Genomic DNA, 23,784 nt, shown 5'->3' with positions numbered 1-23,784 from the left:
ACAAAAGCATGGGAGGTGAATTAATTTCTTACCTTCTGAGGCTCACACTACTCCTACCTAACATGTCCTGTTACCACCAGATCAGGTGCTAAACAGGCTTTTTAGTTCCATCTGACTTTTACACAGAATAGCTGTTCCAAAATCAATTATACACCCTGAATCAGATATTGATTTGAAAGTCACATTTTGTGTATTTAACAAGCCTGCTTTGAATTGCCTGTTTTCTAGCTCTAGTCGCAAACACATAAGAAACCTCTGCAACGCTCTGGAAGATTTACATGTACAGATTCCATGTACTGTATGAGTGGCACGGTGACACAGTGGCTAGCATCTTCTAGATAATGTGGGAAAGCGATGGAAAGGGAAGCAAAATGTTGAGACAAGGTTCCAATTGTACAATACACTAGTAAGACCTTGATTGGAATACTGTGTAAGTCTGGCAAATCCGTTAGAAAAAAAGACAGTATTCCCCAGGAATCCAGTGCAAAGCAACCAGATACATGAGTATTTATCTGGGATTTAAGCGCATGTCCTACATTGAGGGGTTGAATGGCAAATTGCAGGCAAATCGCATCTGGTTTAGCAACATTCAAGCATATCTGAACTGCTGCTTGAACCCCTGAGTCACTGCAGAGCACAGACATGTCTTATACAGTATATGCCGTCTCCATGGACAACCTATGCTTGGCATTACACAGTGCTGTTCAGGTCTTCCCAGCTGTGGGAAGTATTATAGAGACAGCTTGCCAGTCTGAGAGCCCCAGAGACTCTGGGAACCACCCATTTGAGATAAAGACAATGCATTCTGTTTCAGATTCAAATTAAAAAGAAAATGACAGGCAAAAAAAGAAAAAGCTCATCTTTGGGTTAACTGAAACGTCACCAGAGGCTATGACTTGGATGGCCTAAATTGAACTGTCCCTGTCAGTAAAGACAGTGGGGGAAAAACATTCACTGCATTAGTGAACACCTATAAGAGTACACAATATTCAAAAAGGTAAAAACCCTACTATTTATGTAATTAAATAAAACATAAATTACATAAATCATAGTAAATCATTCTGAGTTCACACATTTCATCAAATGTGCGCTTATCAATTTCACAGTGGTCAGCTCTCCTGAGGCTTGTCAAAACACGAAAGTGCAGGAGCTGTCCTGCTTGGTGTCACTGACCGACTCGGTCACCTTTTCCAGGTCTTAACCAGGCCCCTCGCCCCCCATGATCATGTGCGCCAGTTGCTTCCGGACAGATTCAAGGACTTAAGTATTTTTAAGATTCTGAAGGCCTACAAGCCCATCAGGATTTAGGCTTGGAAAGGATTGGAGATAGAGTGCATAAGAGGTCATTTTCAAGTCTCCTGCTTGGATGAATCCTTTCAATTGACCATCAGGCTCTTAGAGATCTTTGAATACAACTCTTTATCATGGCCACGCCCTTAAGTATTCTTACAGAGCGACCTTCAAGGTCTGAATCATGTGGTGTCATCTCACTGCGTGAAAAGCCTTCACACTGGCTTGATGATCAGAAGCATTCACATGTGATCAGAAAGAGACTCAGTGCTCAATACAGCCGAACTTTAAAATTTGTAGAAATAATTGCTTAAATTGTGACAAAATGTTCTCAGGGTCTCTTCGTTCTTGATGTTTTGTGAAGTGCTGTGAGAATGGCCTCACCTGTGGCTTCAATGACGCTGCTGGAATACACACATCCCTGATTCATTCCTTTTAAGTGTACTGGTGCCAATTATGGGACCTTCTATCTTTAACCTTTACAATAATTTGGTTTTGAAGCACTTGCAATCGTTTCAAAAAGCCCTTACAAATTAGAGATTTTTTTAGGTATTCTGAGAGGGTGAGACAAGGATTTTTGACCACTTACAGACGATGCATGAACACACGTCTCAAAGGCACAAGCAGTCCAGTGTTACTTTAAGAACAAATGCATTAAACATAGGTTAAATGTTTCAAAATACTGACTGTAAATCTTTCACAGTGGTCACTGCCCGTCTCTGCGGTATTCCTCACCAATGTCCTCCGTGCCTGGCTGCTCAGTTTGGAAGAAGACTCTGATCTATTGATTTTATTTTACTAGTCAAACATTCAGATTAGTTCTGCATCAAAGTTTTATACAGTGCAGTGTGAAAGAAACCTACTGAGTTCAGTGGCTGAGCTGGGAACAAAATACCTGTTGGCCAATAATATCCCATTCATGCCACAAAAGGGGCATTTATGGAACTGAAAATCCTGCCTAGGGTTTGCAACAGCCCCTGAGTGATAAAGCAAACATGGACAAAAGGTTTTCTGGTCAGACAAGACAAGATTTGAACTTGTGGTCTAAACGCAAAGTGCTACATCTAAAGCAGACCCATCAAGGAGCATCACTCAGGCAACAGCATCTTTAAATGTCCAACAGGGCACATTGGGAACCTATGGAAATCACGAAAACTTCAGTCCACAAATAAGCAAACTTCAAGCGACTCGAGACAGCTTGAGCAAACCAGCCGAGAAGAATTGGCAAGAACTGCACCCTACCATTTTGACTATCAATTCACAGTGCTAAATTTGTTAAACAGGAAAACACCATACAGTTTTTGACTGTGAATGACTCCCAACCACAGACTGCTCTTTGCAGGAAGTATCAACTCAATGTTCAAAGAAAAGTTAAATATTCAGTTATTATTAGCCAAGCCTTGCAATGATGTTGACTATTTTGAACATGGGGTGGCAGGATTAACCCACCAGGTGAATTATTGTCATACACTGCAATACACTGCAAGAATCGCACCATGGTGCCACAAATACAACATTACAAACCTACAAGAGAATATTAAACACTGGTAAAAATGTTACAGGGAGTCAATGGGGGAGTTTTGATTTGGATTTTAATACAAGGCTGCAGCATGGAGTAGTGCTGAGAGACTCTGGGTCTCTAAAGGGAGCGTCCTGGGCTCAAGATCAGGTGGGATGCTGCCGTTCTAGCCTGAAACAAGCAAGGAACTCTGCACTCAGAACAGCCCCAGTAAGAACCCTTCACTCAGAACAGGTTCTCTCTAAGTCATGGCTGTCAACGAGATGTGACTTGTTTGAAGATGCGTTGCTTGATGTCAATTGGAAAAAAATAGGCGCTTCTACTGAAGCAGTTCATTTTACTGGAGCGCTTCCACATGATGTCCCATTAATGAAAGGGAAAAGCCTCATATACAGTTCTTGAGACGATCTTGTGGGACTTTCCATGATCCCGAGAGGATCGCTCCTGGAAGTACATACTCTGTCGGGTGACGTCTTGGTTGAGAATCCCTTCTTGAAGTGTACAGTCAGACTGGTATAACAGGCTGAGGACGAACCAGCTACTGTGCTTGGTCATTTAAAAATGTGCTTTGCTGCACCTGCCCAAATTATCTTCTAAATGTCATCGGCATAGAGACATACATCATTAGAAGGGAACTGTATCTCTACTGATTAATTCCATGACCTTTTGAATGAAAGAACAAATACGCACTTATTCTTGAAATAAAAAACTGAAACTGTCAGACCTCTAGCTATGTACCGATCCCCAAGGCTGAAAGCTGGTGGGACCAAGGACCGTCAAGGTCTGTCAGGTCAGAGCTGGCGCTCATTTAAGAGAGATCGGTTTTCCAGGCAGGAAACGGTGGGTAATTTCTGTGTTGGTGGCATTTCCCGTGCCCTTCTCCTTTTCTGTAAAGACGAGCCCATGAATCGCTACATTATACACCAACGACACCACATGTAAACTCCCCGATGTCGTGTTTAAATGGACTTACATCGGTATTGTTAGATCAGTGCTGCAATAATGGAAGACTGAATAGCAATGAGATTTCGGGATAATCCATCTACACCACTCAAAAAAAAACACCTGAGGTAAACATTTGACAGCTAGAAGGAACCACCTACTTTATGACGCCGCTGAAAAAAGCAGCAAAGATATAAACTTTTAAAATGATAAGCAGTAATGATACAGATTCCCACTTTTGCGTTTCAGATAAGTGAAGTAATAGTTTAAAGAAACCTGTTAGCAGTTAAGATAGAAAGGTTTGGAGTGCTGAGTCTTTAATTGTTTGTAACAATCGTGTTGGGTGTTGTGATAATCCCAGGTATTAAGAATGAGGTTCTTGGCAGTACCGTACAGCTGCTTCGCTTAGGTGATCTTTCACAGATTTGAGCCTCATCTCATACCAGAATCAAAGTATTGGAGACAAGGGTGCAGAAAATCTCTTCTTTAATAACATGGAAGAATGAAAGGTGCTTTGCTGTCTGCAGAATTAAAAGATGTTTGTTTTTCTTCATTTAACTCGCAAGACTGAGTACAACAGTTGCATAACGCACAAGTGTTTATTTTTATCCTGCTGAACCTACTTAACCCCCAGAGCTTCTCCTGCATCTCTCCCCCACGCTAATCTACCTACAAGCAGAGCAAAAGGCCAAATAAAGTCCTATCCCACTCAGTGTTTCTGACGACAAACAGAAAAAAAAAGATTCTTCTGAAGCAGAAAAATAGATAAGAGCACCAGTTTTCATTCAACAGCCTGTCTTTGGCTTCCTACGCTGTCTCCTGATTATAGTGGACCCAGGAAAGCCTGCACATCTCCTTCTCAAAAACAACAAGATACTCTGCTCTTGAATTTCCCTGGTCTTGGTCAGACGGTCCACCTGGTGTATCTGAGAGAAACTGCTGTCGGACATGGCTGCCACCGCTGGCTAGTGATAGCTTCTCCAGAGGCATGTCCATCAAGCGCAGCGCAGAGCAGAACAGTACAGCACAGGTCTCAACCTTCCAAGGAAGAGGGTAGCATGACATTTTTGTGACTGGTTTCAGCAACGCCTACGCTTCCCAGCTTGATTGCCTTATCTAGATGGTTTTGGAACAAGGGATTCTGTTTTGCTTAGACCTACAGTGAAAGGAAAGAAGCAAAGGAACATCACCAAAGCTGATTTGAGGGAGAATTCCTCCCCCCCCAATCAGTCTTGGAAGCAGATTTTGTCCAGGTGATAGGAGCACTATAAAGAGCACCAGTTTCTGAGCATTATCACGAAGAGCTTGTGGTCCTACACTGTCTTGTGGAATGTGCATTGGTTCCTCTTTATTTGTGGGCATCCATGTTTTGGAGAGAAAGATTTAGTTCTGGGTTGGATTCAATTTTTATCACAACAGCTTTTCTAACATTAGCCTGTAAAGATGTGTTTTGTGGTGAATTTAGACTACAGGGACAGAATTCTGGAATTTTCTAGGTTGGTAGTAAGCAGGAAACCTACTGACTGTACATACTGTACCTGTATACAGGGTAACTATACTGTAGGTTTGTAAATTATCAATAAATATTTGTTTGGTCTACGATTGGGCCTGAATAATACTCTATCCTTCGGAACTGTGCCAGAAAACAAAAACACGTGGAACATGATGACTTTAGACAGCAGAATTATTCACCTTTATAATTTGCTTATGCACCAAGCTGGTGTCAGAATCAGATTTTTAACACCCCCTATATCACACAATAACAACATAGTGACAGCAGGCACTCATTGCGGGCTTAGTTTTATCATTAATGGTCTGCTGACAAAACAAAATGTACTCAATGCACAATGGTAAAACTCAAACACGCAGAAGCCTGGTGAGACCAAGGGTTCAGCAGTCATGCCTCCAGTGGTCCCTCAGGAAGCACACAGCTAAAACATTTCTCGTGTTCAGAAACAACCAAGTCAGGGCAAGGGACTGGATGAAATAAGGACATGATGTCAGGCAAAAAGGCAGAAGCTGGGGGGGGGGGGGTGGTAAACTGAATTTTGCCCCACAACTAAGTTGTAAAGATAGATTTTACTCTATTTTAAACTATTCTCTTGCTTTGACATTAGCGTAGACTGGGATTTTGCCTAGTCTTGTTTTCTTAGCATGTATTCACTAATACGTACTGACAGACAGTGAAAATGCAACACTTGAGTGTACTGGTTTTAATCAACAATAGACACAGATACAAAACAAAATCACAGAGCGAAGTGTGAGTGAAATGCTGCCACACAGTCAAAATAAACACGAACACGTAATGCTGCAGCCAGCTGAGGATGGCTGGCCCGTCACCGATGTCTTTTACCGAGGACATGCGGGAGACAAAGTTAATGGTGGTTTACTTTTACCATTTTCCTTTTAAATCTTTTACTCAACATTGTTCGCTGTAAGCCTCTCCTTCAAAATGTTTAACACCAACAGCTAGCACCTAAAACAGAGACAAGCCTATTAAGAAAAGGTTAACAACCAAATGCAAACAAATGCTTTTTTGATACAGGCTCCACTTTTCAGTGTAAGAATCAGAAGCAAAACTGACAACAGACAGTCGTGACAATCTGAACAAAAGTCAGATGTAAAACATACAGAACCATTTTCTGTGCACAATGAGTAACAAATGACAAACAGACAACATATATTTTAAACACTATCTACAGTATCAACTTTTACATAGGTCTACCGTCTAATAGCATGTACTGTACAAGAAGCAAATCATTTTAATTTGTATATGAGCTTCTAAAGAAAGAATACATACTTCATACAGCTTCACTGACGGAAATAAATATTCATAATTGCTGATCACGATTACCATAAACTGTAACAAAAGCTGCACACAGCAAATTAATCCTTTTCTGTGTGATGTGAATGCCGGACAAATTTAATGATGATTTATAAATACTAAAATGTGCATCAATTGAAACTACTGTAGGAAAAACAGCAGCAGATCCAGCTTCGCAGTTAACGCAGTTTAATAAGACGGCTTGTGTTTAAAGTGATGTCTTGTCATACCAACGCTTTAGAAAACAGAAAGAGAAGAGCAGACCTGTTTGAAGGGAAAAAGGCAAGGGTCATGCAGCAAGGGCCCCCGACACTGGCAAGCTGGGCCCAAATATATTTTACTGGACACAGGTAAGTGGAGAAAACGGGTTTTGTCCTCCTATTGATTTTTTTGATGTTATGCCGCTGTAATCCTAGCACTTGTGTGGACTTGCACTGTACCCCCTGGAAAACTGACACTTCTGAATCGGTTTAAAGGGACTGAAAATATGCTGGCTGCCCTCAATGTGCAGGTGTTCCTACAGGAGGTTCTTCCCCACCACCACCACAGCATAGGGCTTCAACAACACACTCGCTGTGCCGTTCTCTCTCGCCCCCCTCGCTCACGTCTCTCGATGGCAAAGTAACAATCACCGGGGAATAAAACCCTCCACTGCTCCCTGCGGCTACCTCGGATATTTCCAGGCCTGCAGAAGATGCCGAATTGCCCTTTGAAACTGCGACAGCTACCCCGAAGTTACCTTTGAGCATGAAGGTCGCTTTCCTGCAGACGGCGAGTTACAGTCATTCTGCCGAGGTCTGAGGTACGGGTTATTTCTTCCTGGAATTTCTTCTGAATGTCGGATTAGATCAATCCTGGACTGCTGTGGCAGCCTCCTGCCTTCTCAGACATAGCCTGTCCCTCACAGAGTGGGCTTCCCTTCCAGAGAATGTCGACTCTGGACTAGGGAGCCGATTGTCAAAGCAGAACATTGCATTGTCTGGGCACCTTGTCCCTTAGACAGGCCACCTTCCATCATGCTGGACACAGCCGGTGCATCTTCATTAATCAAGCAGGCCAAGAATATGTCTTCATATAGACTTATATTTAGATAGATTCTTAATGAATATATTTTAGCTCTATTACTAAAGCTTAGCACCTGGCATTTGCATGAAATTGAATTCAGGGTTTTTGTTATGCCAGGGAACAATTCTACTCATCTACCTAGTCTTTTTGTGAATGCATCTAACGCTATGGAAGTGCCCGATGAGCCACTGTAAAACTCAAGATGATTGTGTTTTCATTCTGCATCAGTACAGATATTAAGTGTCTTGTAAGATTCAGAGCAAATTTGGGCACAGAAAAACAAAATTACTGATCAATAATGAATTTAATGAAAATGATGACAATGGTCAACATCTAAAGAAGATCAGCTGATAACGACTTGCCAGTCGAGTTAATCTCCAAACAATTCACCTGTTCTCATTTCCATACTTGGTTTTTGTGATGGCTCCTTTGCTCAACGCACGTGCATGACGATAAGATTTAACCATCAAAACGGCAAATATCAGCAAGTAGACCAGACCCTCAGGAACAGTGACCTGCATCTCATGTTGCATGGGAAATCCCAGTGACCCGAATCTCATGGTGCATGGGCAACCCCAATGACCTCTAATTATTGAGACAGGACCCCATGGGCAGTAGCAATGGCCAGTGTGTACCAGGATCTAAACAGGGCCAATGGGGGAAAGCTCAGCTGCACTTACAACATGTCAGCCAGCATCACTGCCAGAGGATAATTGCACTGATTGGACCACAGCTCATCCCCGCAAACACCCTGTTACCACACTGAGGTGTTATGTAACAGGGACATACATTACTGCGATCGGTGCAGAGCCGCGTGGAGCTGGGAGTATAATGAGGACTACTCCAGGCGCTGGGAAGCAGTGGGGGAGGAAGCATCACAATTTAATCACATCAGAACTGCGTTGTGCTCTGGACTGCAAGAGGAGACTCAATTACTCTCAGATATCTTCACACTGCGCTGGTCCAAAGACAGAAATATGAAAATGGCAGGAGTAGTATAGAAAAGGCCATAATAAACAACAATACCGGCAAAGCAAAAACAGATAGTGTTTCTAATAAAAACTGCATACACTAAAATAAAATATCCCACACATTCAGACATGACATCAGCATAAAACCTGTCAACCTGTCTGTATCACTATTTTAATCTAGGAAACCTATTCTTTTAGGAAAATAAAAAATACAGCATGTTAGTGAGATTTCATTAAAGTATTTGAGATACTTTAGAAGAATTCATAACTTAGTTTTCCTTTTTTAATGACTACAACAAAATATACTCCTTAAAAACAGTTTTCCTTAAATTGCTGAAAACATGTCAAGTCCTCTAGTGTGTATGTATACAGTAATCATCAGTTTCAGAAATTTAATTTCACACTGCCCTCAAGGAACATCATGGTTTTTCAATGCTAATAGTCCGTTGTCTACCTGCTTTATCCAATACAGGGTCACAGGGGAGTTGGAGCCTGTCCCAGCAAGCAGTGGGTGCAAGGCCGAAACTCCCTGGACAGGATGCCAGCCCATCGCAGGGTAGACAGACACACCTACACTAACACTAGGGCCAATCTTTTCAGAAGCTGTTTAACCTACCAGCGTGTCTTTGGATAGTGGGAGGAAACACACAAACTCATACATCTGTAATTGGACCCAGGGTCCCAGGCTCTGAGGCAGAAATGCTAACCACTGCTGCGCCGTGCTGCTCACCTCCCCTAATTCCAGTATAAAATCCTCCTGCTGAGGCATCTCAGAATAGAGTCAGCTGATGCTGGCATGACTCGGCCTTTGACCCCTCCACAAAGCCGCAACCTTCTCAGGCAGCGACCTCAACACCACCCAACCAGATGCCCCTGTGAAACAGGAGGGCCGGAGCCTGTCCTCAATTCAGTTCTTAAACGCGCTTCACATTCTCAGAAAATCTTGGCCGCTTTCATTCTTAAGGTGCAGGGGGTTCGTCCTGTTCGCTGTTCACACACCTCGTTCTCCACATTTATCTCGGCTATATTATTTTACTTGGAATTGGGGGAAAAAGAGTACGAAAAAGGCAATCTTTCTGAAGGTCACATGACCTCTCGCGAGTGGAGAACACTAAAATAAGCAAAGAATAAAAAAGCCAGGACAGCTTTTCTGTGAATACACGGACCTGAGAGAACTGTGCCCTCTCTACAACAGCCCATCCGTCCTTCCTGCATGTTCAATTCATCAGGCTGGGCTAGCAGCAGGGCAGGCTGCAAACACAACGGTTGTCACAGAAAACAACATCAGCACAGCAGCTGAGCGCTTACAGAAGCGCCATTCAGGAGTCAGTTAATATTGAACTTTTCTTGATCAAAACTGTCTCTCTTCAGTCTGTACGTAACAAAAAAAGGAAATCCCTGGCTTCATTATCTAACAGCAAGTAAAACATTTCCTTAGCTCATTTAGTCCAAGCTAGAGATGGAAAAGGCGAGAACCACAAGCAGCGTTTAAAAATATAATTCCATTGCTTACGGATATGAGAAGTCAACACACCACAGCTGAGCTTGTTGACAGTTTTCATGAAGCTTCTACAAGGAAAAGTCACAAACTACTTTCCCGCCAAACATTACGGTGGCTCAGATAGACAAACGCAAGGAAACGGAAGCACGAAGAAAGGTTTTATACTGAAACAGAAATTTGTGACTTGGAGCTGAAACCTGAACGTTCAGGTTGCACAGTAATTGCAGCTGGAAGCCGGGACAATGTAAAGCTACAGAAAACCGAGCAACAGGTTGCAATATTAGTTCCGAGTGTGGGAGGAGAAACAGAAAGGTTTCTAATAGGCTTGCTGGTTAGGAATGGCACGCTGACCATCCATTCTCTCACCACCTCCTCCAATTCAGGGTTGTGAGGGAGAAAGACTCCCATCACGACAAGCACCACGCCCAAGGCAGCAGTCCATCACTGATCAGACAGACGCACTCTCACACCAGGGCCGGTCTTCCCCGAAGCCAAGCACCCGGAAAAAAAACCCATGCAAAAATGGGGTGAACATGCAAACCCCACAGAGTTAGGACCCCAAGAAGTCAGAGTGGTGGCGGAGCAGTGGCTCTGTGCCGAAGGATCTGCGCCTGTGGCTGGAAGGTTGCTGGTTCAAATCCCGCGGCTGGCAGAGGAATTCTACTCTGTTGGGCCCCTGAACTTAACCCCAACTGCTCCAGGGGTGCCGGATAAATGGCTGACCCTGCGCTCTGACCCCAAGCTTCTCTCTGTCTGTGTGTCTCATGGAGAGCAAGACAAATTCCTAATGCAAGAAATTGTATATGGCTAATAAAGTGATCCCTTATCTCTCTGATCTTATCTTGATCTTCAGTAATCCCAGGGACCCAGAATTGCGAGGCAGCAGTGCTAACCACTGTGTCACCCTTAATGTCTCTTCACGGTCAGGATTATTGCTACTACTACCGTAAAATGAAACGGACTTTCCGACATTTGCTGGATGTCTTGAAAAACAAATTACACATGGATCTGTATAAAATTGGTTATTTCTTGGATTGTTAAAATCTTAACATTCGACGCACAACTAAAATGTTTACAACATGAAAAGAAACGTATGACAATGTTAGGAGAATAGGAATGCTCTGTATTCTGGCATTTTCAGATTTTTCTATTATTTTGTTGCCTTTTTTAAAACTGGACTTTATCACAATCCAATTTTTTTTTTTAAAGATGAACATGGAAACTTTTTATATGCTGGTATATTACTGATATTGGGCTGCAGCCTAGAGGAGACTCCTCATGTCACTGACTTAACCCTAAAAACAAATGCATGCAGCACAATCGCATTACATTTCAAAAGTAACATCACACTTTAATAATTTTTAAAATCCAGATTAACAACAAAAGACTGAAAGACATTTCACATGTACCTGATGAGTAATTCTAAAGCTCGTTAACCAATCGATCTTTTCAGGCTTTCAACAGAAGATCACACTTCTCAGGAGGAAAAAAAAATCTCCCGCTCAGGTCCTGAATAGTTTTTAGTAGTTACAGACTTTAAATGTCTTCACATATACCCTCTGACCCTGCAGTGCATCTGGCGCAGACGGTCTCTTCAGAAAGAACCGCCCCCAAGAACAATGAGCCCCAGGATCTGTGACCCTCCTTTGGATCCATGTGCAACACGAACACATTCCAGAATAAGCACTCTTTTTAAGATGACAAGAAAGAAATGTGTCTGGTTAGCTATTCCACTGCGACACCGTGTGCGCTGCTAACTCTGTGCAGATACGGAAGGAGTGGTGGCTCTGTGGCTAGGGATCTGTGGCTGTGGCTGGAAGGTTGCCGGTTCAAATCCCACAGCCGGCAGAGGAATCCCCCTAAGCAAGGCCCTTAACCCCAACTGCTCCAGGGGTGCTGTACAACGGCTGACCCTGCGCTCTGACCCCAAGCTTCTCTCCCTGTCTGTGTGTCTCACACCAGCAAGGTGGAGTATGTGAAAAGACAAATTCCTAATGCAAGAAATTGTATAGGGCTAATAAAGTGATCTTAATGTTAATCTCCTCCTATGGAAACAGAACCTGCTGAAATGACCGCCAGCACGGCTTCCCATCAGCTCCTTGTGCCAGCAGGACTTTGTGGGATTCCCTCAGAAGCGTCCTCTCCCTTCACTCACTCCCCCCTTAAGGACGAAACAAGCTGTACAAGGCCAGTGGAAACAAAAGGACAGAATAAACCTCAAAGTTAAAACTAAGGTCTAAAATTTCTTCTCCGAAATATCCCTCCTGACCTCAGCTTCCTTTCTTTTTGACCAGCCAGTAACAACAGCAAAGCGGTTTTAAATAAGACCGATAATGCGTCCTGCCGCACAGGGTTACTCTGTGTGGACCCTTGTCGCCTAAAACCGATACTGTAAGTAAAGCATGTGCTACAGAGACAATGCGTTTTAATGTTATTATTGCTGGCTTCAGAAACCCCGCAATGCACTTAGGTTTGAGTATTCATGAGCTCCTGCGAGGCAGAAGACCACAGTAACACTTTGCATTTATGTCACTGCAGTGACCCAGACGAAGAAATAAAACCCTCCTGTCTGCAGCTGGTGCCATTTGCAAGAAATGCAATTTGCACACATTACCGCACCGGTGACAGTCTGACACAAACGGGGGCAGATGGTAAGACAGTCCCCCCATGCTGTTTCGAATAGCTGGCACGGGAGAAAGGAGTTTTCCTCTTTTGAGATAAACCAGACCAGTTATCTTCAGCTCCCAGGGGCTGTTTGTCTGTACTGCTTCCTTCAAGAGCCCACTAAACGAAGGCCAGCCTGCCTCTCAGCACTTTGGTGCTGATGTGTATGGAACAGACAGCCAGAGGCTTTATTCCTTCATCTAACAGGGACCTCACACAGCATCCACTAAGGACCAGTGCCTGTAGCACCAGCTCGCTGCACTGCAGTACGAATTAAGCAGACCGCCCCCTTCCAGGATTTGTAATGTACCCCTAAGGCGGACGTTAACATGCTGATATGAAAGTTCCAAGATATCAGGTGCAAATACTTAACGACTTCTGAAACGCAAGGCTTTGGAAAGATTCCTCCCACAGCACCTTCTGAAAACAGAACCTTGACGGGCAAAATCTATGGCGAGCGAGAGTCGTGGGAGCAAATTAACTCTAAAACATTTTATTGCTGGTTTCCCCGCGTCCAAAATACAGCTTGTTTTTATTTTCCAAGTCTTCACAGTCAAACAAAATGCCATTTCAGCACATCCAATGTCCAGCATGTGCTGCACCAGCGTACCCACACCCTCTCTGCAGAAAAAGTGCCGTAGTTACCGTACGTGGAGATTCTCATCACATTTAGTTAAAAAGGCAGGACTCAACAGGTAGGCAGCTTACCTCACTTGGTAGAAATGCGAGTCTTTAATACCCCATACCCTAGTAGTTCCCCAGCAGTGGATAGCAGTACCACTAAAGAGCAGAGGCAGCAGCAGCAGCAGCAGTAGCGGCAAGCAACAGGAACGCAAAAGTCCACAAGACACTCAGAATCCTTCAGCTCAGGGGTGAGTACCAGACTCTGCCTCCCGCTGACGTCAAAGCCTCTGTCACATGGTCAGATGAAAAGCCAAAGCGAGCCTCTGTTGCCTTGGCAACAGGAACACTGCACTGAAATGATTTCAATAGGTCATCTGTCACACTGTGTGCACAGTCAAAAAAAAAAAAAGACTATTTCAACTCCAAAAACATTGTAAAACACCCTAAAGTGCCAACAACGGCTTTTGGCACTTCAAAAAGTAAGCACATTAGCTGAAAGTTAAAATACAGTTTTGCCTTGGTAGATATCTCTCTTTTTTTTTTCCCACAGAATTTAACGTTAAAAGTTTTCTTTTTGTTATGTAGAGCGGCCTTACACAGAATTGCATCCTGTGAGGTAAAATAAAAATAATCTTTGTTTTTGGATATAAGTGGAGGAGATAAACAGTTTTCTGAAAACAAATACTGATACTGTAGCCCTGCTATTTTTCACTGCATTACAGGCCATGAACACAAAACTACTCCTTTTTCACTCAGATTTGTAGGCACACTTAAATCGTGCCTCTTGAAATCTTAGAAACAGTTACACCTTTTCCTTAAAGGATAAAAACAGTGAGTGCTGCTCTGACTTGAATATTTCTTGATATAAATATCACCCCATTACAGAGATTCGTATTTAATGAGAAACCTGCTTGACTCCAAAATAAAAAGAAACACATCAAAATATTTTAAGCATTCACTATACATGTAAATCTGAGAGCAGAAGTATGCAAGTTAATACGCAAGCTTAAGTTTTCATTATAACAAAGATTTTTTAAAATTTGTAACAGCAAAAAATACTCTATATCCTATTACCTAATGGAATACCGTGCACATGTCCTAACTGCTCTTGATTTCCAGCACACTATTTACATAGCAAATCATAAACAAAATAGTCCTAAGCACAAACACTTTCATGTAATCATCCCCTGAGATCCAAGTAGCTTTTCTAATAGCTTTGCTTCTGCTTGGTGTTTTGATATGTTGGATGATAGCATGATGGATTACAGGTGAAGTCATATAGTTAATGACTGGGTTTGAAGTTATCTGGAACACAGGCTGAGGTGGGGAGAGAGGTATGTCCTTCATTCACACACCCAACACAAAACAAGCAGAGCATTCAACTGGAAGTTTCATGTCACTGGAATCAGTGGCTGGATTGAAAGCAAGCACACACAACAGGGAGGCATGTTTAACCCAGCATATTGCTAGCAAGTGTACTATGGAGTTTTGTCATGGAATGGATTTATCTGTTGTTTGTGAAAATATAAAACGCATTGGTGTCTTTAAAAATGAAGGATCACATTTTGGCCGAAATACAAAGAGGTGTAGTTGGGGCAGAGCTGAAAGAAAATCACTTGACATTTCTGGAGCTGGCAAGTAAGGTCACACTCAGCATTCCTATGGACAGATATGGGAAAGCTCACAATGGGCAGCACAGACCGGGGACATTTCAAGCCGTCTCAGCTATTGTCTTTATCCGGTCCTTTATCAGTGGTCACACACCTGCTAGTTACTTTCCAGGGAACAGTAAGACTGGATTGGGAGCATATCCACCCAATATATATCTGGAAAACTGCAGTGAAGCTCACAATGCCTCAACATTCTGGTTGTACAAAGCCTCATTTGAATACCATCTGCGCTCCTGATGAATAGAGGTTTGAGGCCCACACTGTCTGGAGACAGGAGAATAAAAGAAAGGTCACATGAACCTTGGGTCACTGACGTACAGCCAGCATCGAGACCAGACTCTGAGTGAAGGTGTGTGCGTATGGGCATGTTATACGATCGACACAATGGAAGAACACAAAACCAGGACCCAGTCAGCATCTGCTGCTTACCCTGTTGTGAACATCATGACACTACAGGTTTAAAAAACGAGACGCAGATTCTCCGACAGCAGATGCGAGCATGTTGGAGTGATGTCCGCGAGTCTATAATCATAAGTAAAAGGAAATATGTTTAAATGTAAAAAAAATACTAAAACGACAAGGGAAAAATAAGGGCAACCTAGTTTTTGAATCAAGCTAAACAGTTCTTTGTGTTAATCTTAGATGCTGCATTTTTTCAGCGCAAAGTTGCGATAGGTGTATTTTTAGAGCTCACAGCATGTTATGAAACGAATGACTGGACTTCCTGATGTATTTATAAGAGATCGTCCATCTGTAACAGTTCATTCAGCTTGAACCACACCTCCACATCCCTCTTTCTGCAAGCATTGGCTCACACCGATATACTCCCAAAACTCCCAAATTGTTTTTACTCCCCAAATACTGACTTCATTGCAGCTCCACATCATAAAAACACAAAAGACAAATTCAATATTTTATGTACTGGTGCACAGATTATTTGGGCCACTGCAGTGAAACCTGGAAATTCTCGAACAGTCCTGAAACAGTGGCAGTTCGTGTAAAGCCTACCTGAACTTGAACTTAAAAAAGGGGGTATGATCTTCTACTCTTCAGCATTGAGAGTGCAACGTGTCTGCTTAGCAGTACTCTGACTTACGGGTACATTTTATAACGACTGCTTAAAATCAAACCAAGAGGCTTCTACTGAATTATAAATAAGCTGTAACATGGCTGGACATGGGACCTTGTGATTAGATAATGACAGCTTAAAGGTAAGTAAGTACTCTCTTGGGGAAGGTAAAGGAACTCTAACAGATCCATCAGATAATCTGTTACCTAACAGTAACAGTAATGCCAGCATCAGACCACTGAAGGGCTATGTTGGACTCCACAGAAGAGACGGATTTCCCATGCATCATTGTGTGGCTCATCTCTGTGGGATTTCAGTGTCTTGTTTCTTAGATTTCAAATATAGAACTGGTGGCCTAAAATGGACATTCTCCTGCTCCTACAAGCAAACAAGTTTCTTCTCATAGGAAAAATCATCAAGCCTAAGAATGACTTTAGAATATTTTCAAAAACATGGCAGGGTGTAAATTTCATTTTGTTACACCGTTTTAAAAAGCACATGAAATGTGTCAAAATATTATAGGTTCCGTCAGTCTTTTTTACACATTCGGTATTAACTTTTAATTTCCCAAAACGTGATCTTGAGATGCTAAAAACTTACTGTTTCAGTTCTGCAAATCTGCGACATGCCACAATATTTAAGCAGTGATTTTCTCAGAATTTTCAAGGACATCTGTTGAGTTCTTAGAAACCACCTTTCAGACCACATACGTGAAAAACAAACTAGGCCAAGATTATCTCATGTCCCTTTAAGATTTTTTATTATAGGGTTCCTGCCATGAGTAAGTGCAGGTTTTTATCAAATGAAGTAAAAGTCACAGCATGACACGGGTCATATCTTTTGGCAGTGAGGTCTGCATAGATTAAACCTATTGTAGCTGAAGTCTGAAATTTTAAACAATAGAGCAGGCCATGTAGGTTGGATTCTTAAAAAATAATTCCTTACTTGTTCTAGCATGTCGTTAGTTTGTTGTTACATTGATTTCTTAAATTTGATAACTACAGTAATGTGGTCATGGAGAGATTACACAACGGAGATGCAGTAAATGAAAGTAAAATTCAATACACCTGCCATTAAAATAAAGCAGGTTCTAATTCTTTAAGGCACTGGATTTTTACTATATTTTTTCCAAATGAGAGAGGAAGGACAGCACACCAGCTTAATGGCATGCAGCTGCAACAAGCAACAAATCAAAACTAAGAAATGCTTTGTTTAGCGCTCATCCAATCCATTATGAGAATGGCGCTTATCCCAGACGCATGTGTGCTCTCCCTCTGATCGCCAGTCCATCATGGGGCTACAGTATGACACATTAAAAATGTTAAAAGAATAATGAGTTTTCATAAAAAAAACAGGAACATACTAAAAAACAGTTGGCAATTGGTATATAATAAACATATCTTACATCTCAACCTGCAGAGTATTTGATGATAAGAACAGTAAGAGAACAGTAGATCACTTTGCGTGGCAGTTTATGCAAACCGAGCTCCTCAATGACTTTCACATGAGTGTCACAGCAGGAATCACTGACAGTTAACACAGGCTTACTGGATTATCAGACAAGTGCTGTGTGTCGGAGCAGGTGGAGCTATTCAGAACTGGATACATCTTGGACTTGCAGAATTAGCCCCGTGGAGCCTTTGAGCTGCAAAGCTTCTGAACGGGGGTGGGATCCATACCTTGTCCAGATAAATGAAGCATGTGAAAAGAGTGCATGGCCTTGTAATCATGTGCAAATGAGCTGGGATATTCACCTCTAAGCAATGCAGTGCAAGGATGGGCAGCCAAGATGATTTGCATAGGAGGAACTTGTTTCCATTACATAAATATACCACAGGCACAATCACCCACTGCTTTCACCCATTTCAGGACAGATATTCCCCCTTAATCTCTGGTTAGAGATTCGTTTACAAATAAACCCTCCTGCCTTCTTCCTGCAGTCGAGGATTTCAGCCTTTATCAGCTGCCCCAGAAACAAATGGGGTCTAAAATGTTTTTAGAACTACTGTCTCTCATGTCAAACCCTTACAGTTTGATTCTTTTCCTTCAAGCACAACAGAGAAGCAGTTTTTACGTGAGACTTCAACGCCTTCATTCCCCAACACAGACTGGGATCTTGTCTGCTCAAAAAACAATACAGGCAGAGCGAGACAAAGGTGATAGAACTTTTAAGCAACGGTGATCGTGATACAGTGTGACTTTGAAGTATATTTCAAAGCAAATGTTCTCAATGTCTAGAAGGTAAAATGGGACAGGGTCCAAAATCATTAGAAAATGAATGTCAACGGGTTAGATGGGTTCTGCTTGAAGCACAGAGCATGTTTATCCGCTAAGTGATTAAAACAGAAGCTACAAAACTATTTTAGAATGTTTGAATAGTTTTACTAGGCTCTCTACATCAAACATGCAAATCAAACTGAATATCAACATTGACATTGTTCAAACTAACCCTCCTTTTCAGATCAGGATGTCACAGTCCCCAACTCTCTTTAAATCACACTTTATAATGTACAGATTTCCAATATATGGTATTTTTATAGCCCTACTTTATCTTATTTCTATGCTTTCGATACAAAGCTTTGGTACATTTATTTGAAAGGAGCATAACAAAATAGTTAATTTGCATCATAATTAATCAAGCACACTGAGGATATGGATTAAACATTAACTAAATAAGAGGATGATGGCTCATTAAACTTGACTATTGTAATGGCAGCATTCTGTTTCCCTAGGTTAAAATATATGAAGAAATAGGAAAAAGGTAACTAATTTCTCGATTTTAAATTTCCAACTTATTTGCAAGTCCACGTTTTTAATGTGTGTGTTGTGCCCAGTGATTTAAACACATCATTACAATGGAAAACAGGTCTGTGCAGTAAGTGAGCCCTGTACAGCATTGCGCTATTGGGTGTTTGTTGTATGTTAATTGTGATATGATTGACTGTGACTTTGAAACACCTCCTCCTGTAGGAAGAAAAAAAAAAGAAAATCCTTGTTCACACTCACTGCCAAAGCCTTTGGAGAACTCTCACTTTCTGTTAGTCCTGTGGAGTCGATATTTAGTGTGTAAGGACTGGAATTATTTTGGACAGTATCTCCTAGTTCATGAGCTGGTGCCATCTCTACACAGAAGACTGAACTGAAACCGGCAAACTCAATCACTTAATCGCCAGATCCAAAAGCATTCAGCCAAGATACTCATCAAACTGCTGCCTATTCATGATTTACTTAACGGACAACGAGAGTTTCCTTTGATGTCTCCTACTGCTCACTGTCATCACTTCAGAGGTGTTTTGTGAATCAAAGGGAAAGGAGAAGGACCACACAGCTCCACTCTGAGGGGGATGCTGGGCCCACAGCTGCTTATGCATTCCTTTATACCCATGGCGTTCACTCATACATCGAACTGGAGCTGCTACACTCATAACACTTTAATTCCAGCTGAACAAAAAGTTCAGAACAATCTGGTCTTCTTCAAACCTCATGTCAAAGCAAGCGCACTGTTCCTAAACACTTTTTCTATTGCTCTCTGCTATGGATAAAGATCTAAACTCCAAAATCCCACTGAAGATGGGTCCTTCAGAGTTCTCCTTACACCCCACAGCTCACGTGTGGCTGGTGTGAGTCTGGGCTAGACTGCACCCATTGGAGAGGAACTCTCTCAGCCCAGTCGTTCTGAGCCAATCAGCAGCCTCAGCCTGTTGTGCAACAGCCAGTGCTCTAAGAGGCTGGACACTTGTGCCCTTGCAGTGTGGACAGTGAGACACAGGGAATCTTCCTCCAGTCCTTCACAGTCTTCATTCCAGCCAAAAAGAATCAACTACTGAACCAATTGATTGACTGGCTGATTCTGAACTAATGTCTATACTCAGAGCTGAGATGTCACAAATCAAGACTTTTCTGCACGTCATTTCCAAGAAACAAAGTGAACAGGACTCGTTTTAAAATTGTTGCTCTCCTATTGCTTTCTAAATGCCTCTTATTGCTCATCCATTAATGACGCACAGACGCAGGTGGGAATGACTCTGTCAGAGGCTCTTGTAATGAGTGTCCTTGGTGCTGTTCAAGCCCACTAGTTGAATTCAAGCAAGGCATTGAAACAAGAAACAAAAGTGAGAGGAGAGCTGAAACCCAGCATCTGGCAAAGGGTTTCATACTGATTTTTAAACTTACTCCACTATTTAAAAACAAAGAGTTTTTAAAACAAATAAGAAAACAGTTTATTTAAGGCCCATTGTGAGGCAGCAATGTTAACCACTGAACTACCGTCAAAACCAAGTGCTTTGAGAAGCCTTTAAAGGCGCTACATAAAATAAGGTTTATTATTAACATTATGAGACCTTCACGTTACAGTGGCTAGCTCATTTAGACAGGCCCATCCTGACTCTTGATATCTCTGAATTTATCTTCCCCTGAAATACAGCTCTTAATGTACACTACATTCTTAATCTTCATGAACATCAGAACAGAGGTGAAACACTGGTGATTTCTACTCACCCAAATGTTCGCGGTGTATTGCAGTTCCAAATTTCACTTTCTTATTTGCCACAAATGCAAGAGCCCAGGAAAAAAACTTTGAGAAAAAGCAATAGGTCACTATTGATTAATGAGACTGTGGAAGAAGGTCGTTTTTTAAGGTACGAGGTACAATTCGCTTGAAATGCCAGCTTACTGTAAATATAAGCACAAGATGATGTATGTCTATGCACAGCAAGGATACTTCAAAACTTCAGCTATCCATCTTCCAGTGTGAAGAATGTCTGTGGACATACAGAGCCAGCCTGCACTCACTGAAATGAATGATGGCTACACAGAGCCGTTAATATTCATAAATGCCTCACGCTACCCGGGAACATGAGGCAGCTAAGTGTGTTTGGAAACTGTGGTGGGCCTTATAAGATGAATTTTACATTTCTGTGTCACTGAAGTTACAAGGCTAATGGTGTTCAGAAACTATAAGGTGTTACTTTCTCTTTCAGCAGAAAGCGAAGTGTAATTCATGCTGAAAAGGCATGCCTATCACTGTCTCACTGATCAAACAGTGTTCAAAATAGTTTTAATGATAAAATTCTTAATCTGTTGCTTATAAAAAAAGGGCTTTCCGATAATGGGCACCAAATGTTTTGATAAAACAAGCTCTAAAAATAATGCTGGTCAAATCTTGACATCTGAGGTGCAACGTCTGTGATGTCACAGACTGAACTAAATTTGATATATCAAATCATTTGGGGTCAAAAACAGTCAATCAGCTACTTATGTAACAAATTCCATCCGGCTCCAAAAAGAAGACAGACCATGGGATATCTCCCTTCAGAAAATCACAGCTCGTCATGACATCGACAGCACATAATTAGAAAGCGCTTCACACTAAGCGAAGGGAAGCAGTGCAGTGCTACTCACAGACTGCAGGCCTGGCTCCTCTCGTTCCACAGCTCAGAGAGGTGCGAACTACAAGCCGTGCAGCCCTGGCAATCTGCAAAGAAAATTAGCAGGTATTTAGTGTAACAGTTGGCTAATTAATTAGCAATTACTAGCAGTGCATTTGCAATCACGCTTAATTTGGTATGCACAGATGAAGAAAGAAATAGGTCTACGAGGCTAACAATTGAGGGCAATATGCTAAGGAACCTTGCTCATTTTGTGGTGAAAAGGAACATGTAGCACAATTTAGGTACTTCAGAGAAAACGAATGGCAGAAATCCTGAAGGACACAGGTGAAGCAAATGGTAGTATTCAACAGATATAATAACTGTTACATGGTAATGTGTCTGAATGTCATTTCATAGCATGTATTGTAGTGCACGGTACATTTGTTGTAGTGCTTCAGTGAATCCATGTAAAGGTGTTCAAACAAGTTCACGTGTTGAAACAAAGGAAGGTTTGAGATCAGGATGATATCTCTCGCATCAGTCTCTTGTTTGTGTTTTACACGCTACACATGGTGCGTCTATCCCTTTTCATGATGATTACATTACGCACTGTTTCTCCCAGAGGAGAGGCAATGCTTTAATAAGTAAAAGACCAGCTTGTTTTAGGAACCATCGTGACAAATTAATACAACATGACTGAGCAACACAGAGTTACTAACGGAATCACTAACAAAGATATCAGCTTTAAAGTAACAAACATTGGCATTCCTCACTGCCATCAGCCTAGAATCTGTCTATTGCAAAACCCTCGCTTGCTTTGAGCTACTAATGTACTATTTCACTGTTGAAGTGCTTGGCAGGCGATTCGTGTAATGTATAAAGTGAACATCTGCTACTGGAATCCTCTTAGCCCCCTTTCTGCTGGGCTGTGACAAACTCTCACTCCCTCTCAGGAGAGAGCAGACACACAGACATGCTTATCCGATGCCCACCTGGGCAGCCCTTCGTCATGTGACATGCTGCAGGCTTCAGAACACCTGACAGGAGAATTAGTGCCAACCGGAGGAGCCGCGTGTCTCCCACTGATGTCGCCGGCAAGTCACAGTGTGCCAGAAAGTCCCAAGAGCCCTTCTGAGCCTCTCATGCCTCTATCCCACCCATCCATTGGCAGTGCTCTGCCAGTTGAATGCTTCTGCCTGGGGAACCCCGCTCACAATCAGCTAGTGATGTCTGGTTCACAGGGCTCACAGGACCAGGTGAAGCTACTCAGAATCCCAGAGTTTTTTTTTTTTACTCAGTTGCCAACAAAGCATTTTCTTAGAGCACAACCTTCAACAGTGAGTTTGGTTGGCTTCTGTCATGTTGACAATGTGTTTAATTAGCCCCCTTTTCATCCCTTTTCTCCCCCATGAGAGCTCCCATTAGTTTTTATTACGTTCAGTTTTCTAAATGAATTATAAATGCTTATAAGTGTTGATCTCAAAGAACTGCAGGAAATGGGGAAAAAAAAAGGATTGATTACATTGGCATCCACCACAATCCCCATTAGGGATTAGTCAGTATAGATAAATATTACAGAATATGTAAAAAGTAAAAACTGCAGAACAAAATGTATGCTAAAGAGACAGAAGACAGATCATTTAAATTAATATAAAAAAACAGAATATCACAGAAGTTCAGCTGGTTAAAATACTGCAGATAAGAGCATCCATAAAGATCCACAGACTACTTGTAGCTGAAAGAGCAATGAAGGACAGATACTGGTTGCTTGTTAACTCTGTTTTGCAGATGAATGATAATATTTCAGCATTTAAAGGAAATCTCAGACTGTTTTATTTCTTGCCTATTGTGTTCACTGCTGGTACCTCCTTGTGATTGCAATACACAATGCCACAATTAAAATACATCTTGCACAAAGCCTCCCTCTCCCGTTATAAAGACACCATCCTCAAAATGATGCACAGCTCTTAACTGTGCACAGATGACAGACACAGAAAAGAACAGTGCTGAAGCACAGCAGACAGCAGAGGGAGCAGGCCGTGAAAGACCTAAATCCTTTAATCTAGGTATATCTGAAAAATACTGACAAGAACAATCTGAGCTTCACTCTGTCTCTTGTTCCATTTGTAGCAGAATAAAGGTGGTGGGAAACATTTACAACTTTTCACACCTACACAGAAACGACTTAGAAACTTTTCCCAAATACAATGGGGAAATATTTTTTTCTTTTCAAGAAGGTATGTTTTGCTGAACTTTGCGAGCACAATTATGGGCTT

The 23,784-nt window shown here is 41.9% G+C and overlaps 1 protein-coding gene across 5 annotated transcripts in view; it reads right to left on the bottom strand.

Annotated features, from left to right (window-relative positions):
* Positions 1 to 23,784, bottom strand: part of LOC148823015 (neurocalcin-delta) — a 95,401-nt gene that overhangs the window by 30,533 nt on the left and 41,084 nt on the right. For 2 of the 5 annotated variants that reach the window (XM_088928559.1, XM_088928558.1), the window contains exon 3: positions 21,540 to 21,612. The exons of 2 other annotated variants lie outside the window; for them this stretch is intronic. The gene's annotated coding sequence lies outside the window, so the exon portion shown is untranslated. Of the gene's footprint in view, positions 1 to 13,484; positions 13,667 to 21,539; positions 21,613 to 23,784 lie in introns of those variants that run through there. One more of the 5 variants, XM_088928555.1, reaches the window with a different exon arrangement.

Source organism: Atractosteus spatula, chromosome 12 (genome assembly GCF_055471065.1).
Source record: "Atractosteus spatula isolate fAtrSpa1 chromosome 12, fAtrSpa1.hap1, whole genome shotgun sequence".
NCBI classification, from domain to species: domain Eukaryota; kingdom Metazoa; phylum Chordata; class Actinopteri; order Semionotiformes; family Lepisosteidae; genus Atractosteus; species Atractosteus spatula.
The sequence above is the reverse complement of the archived record's forward strand: the minus strand, read 5'-3'. Positions and strand labels throughout refer to the sequence as shown.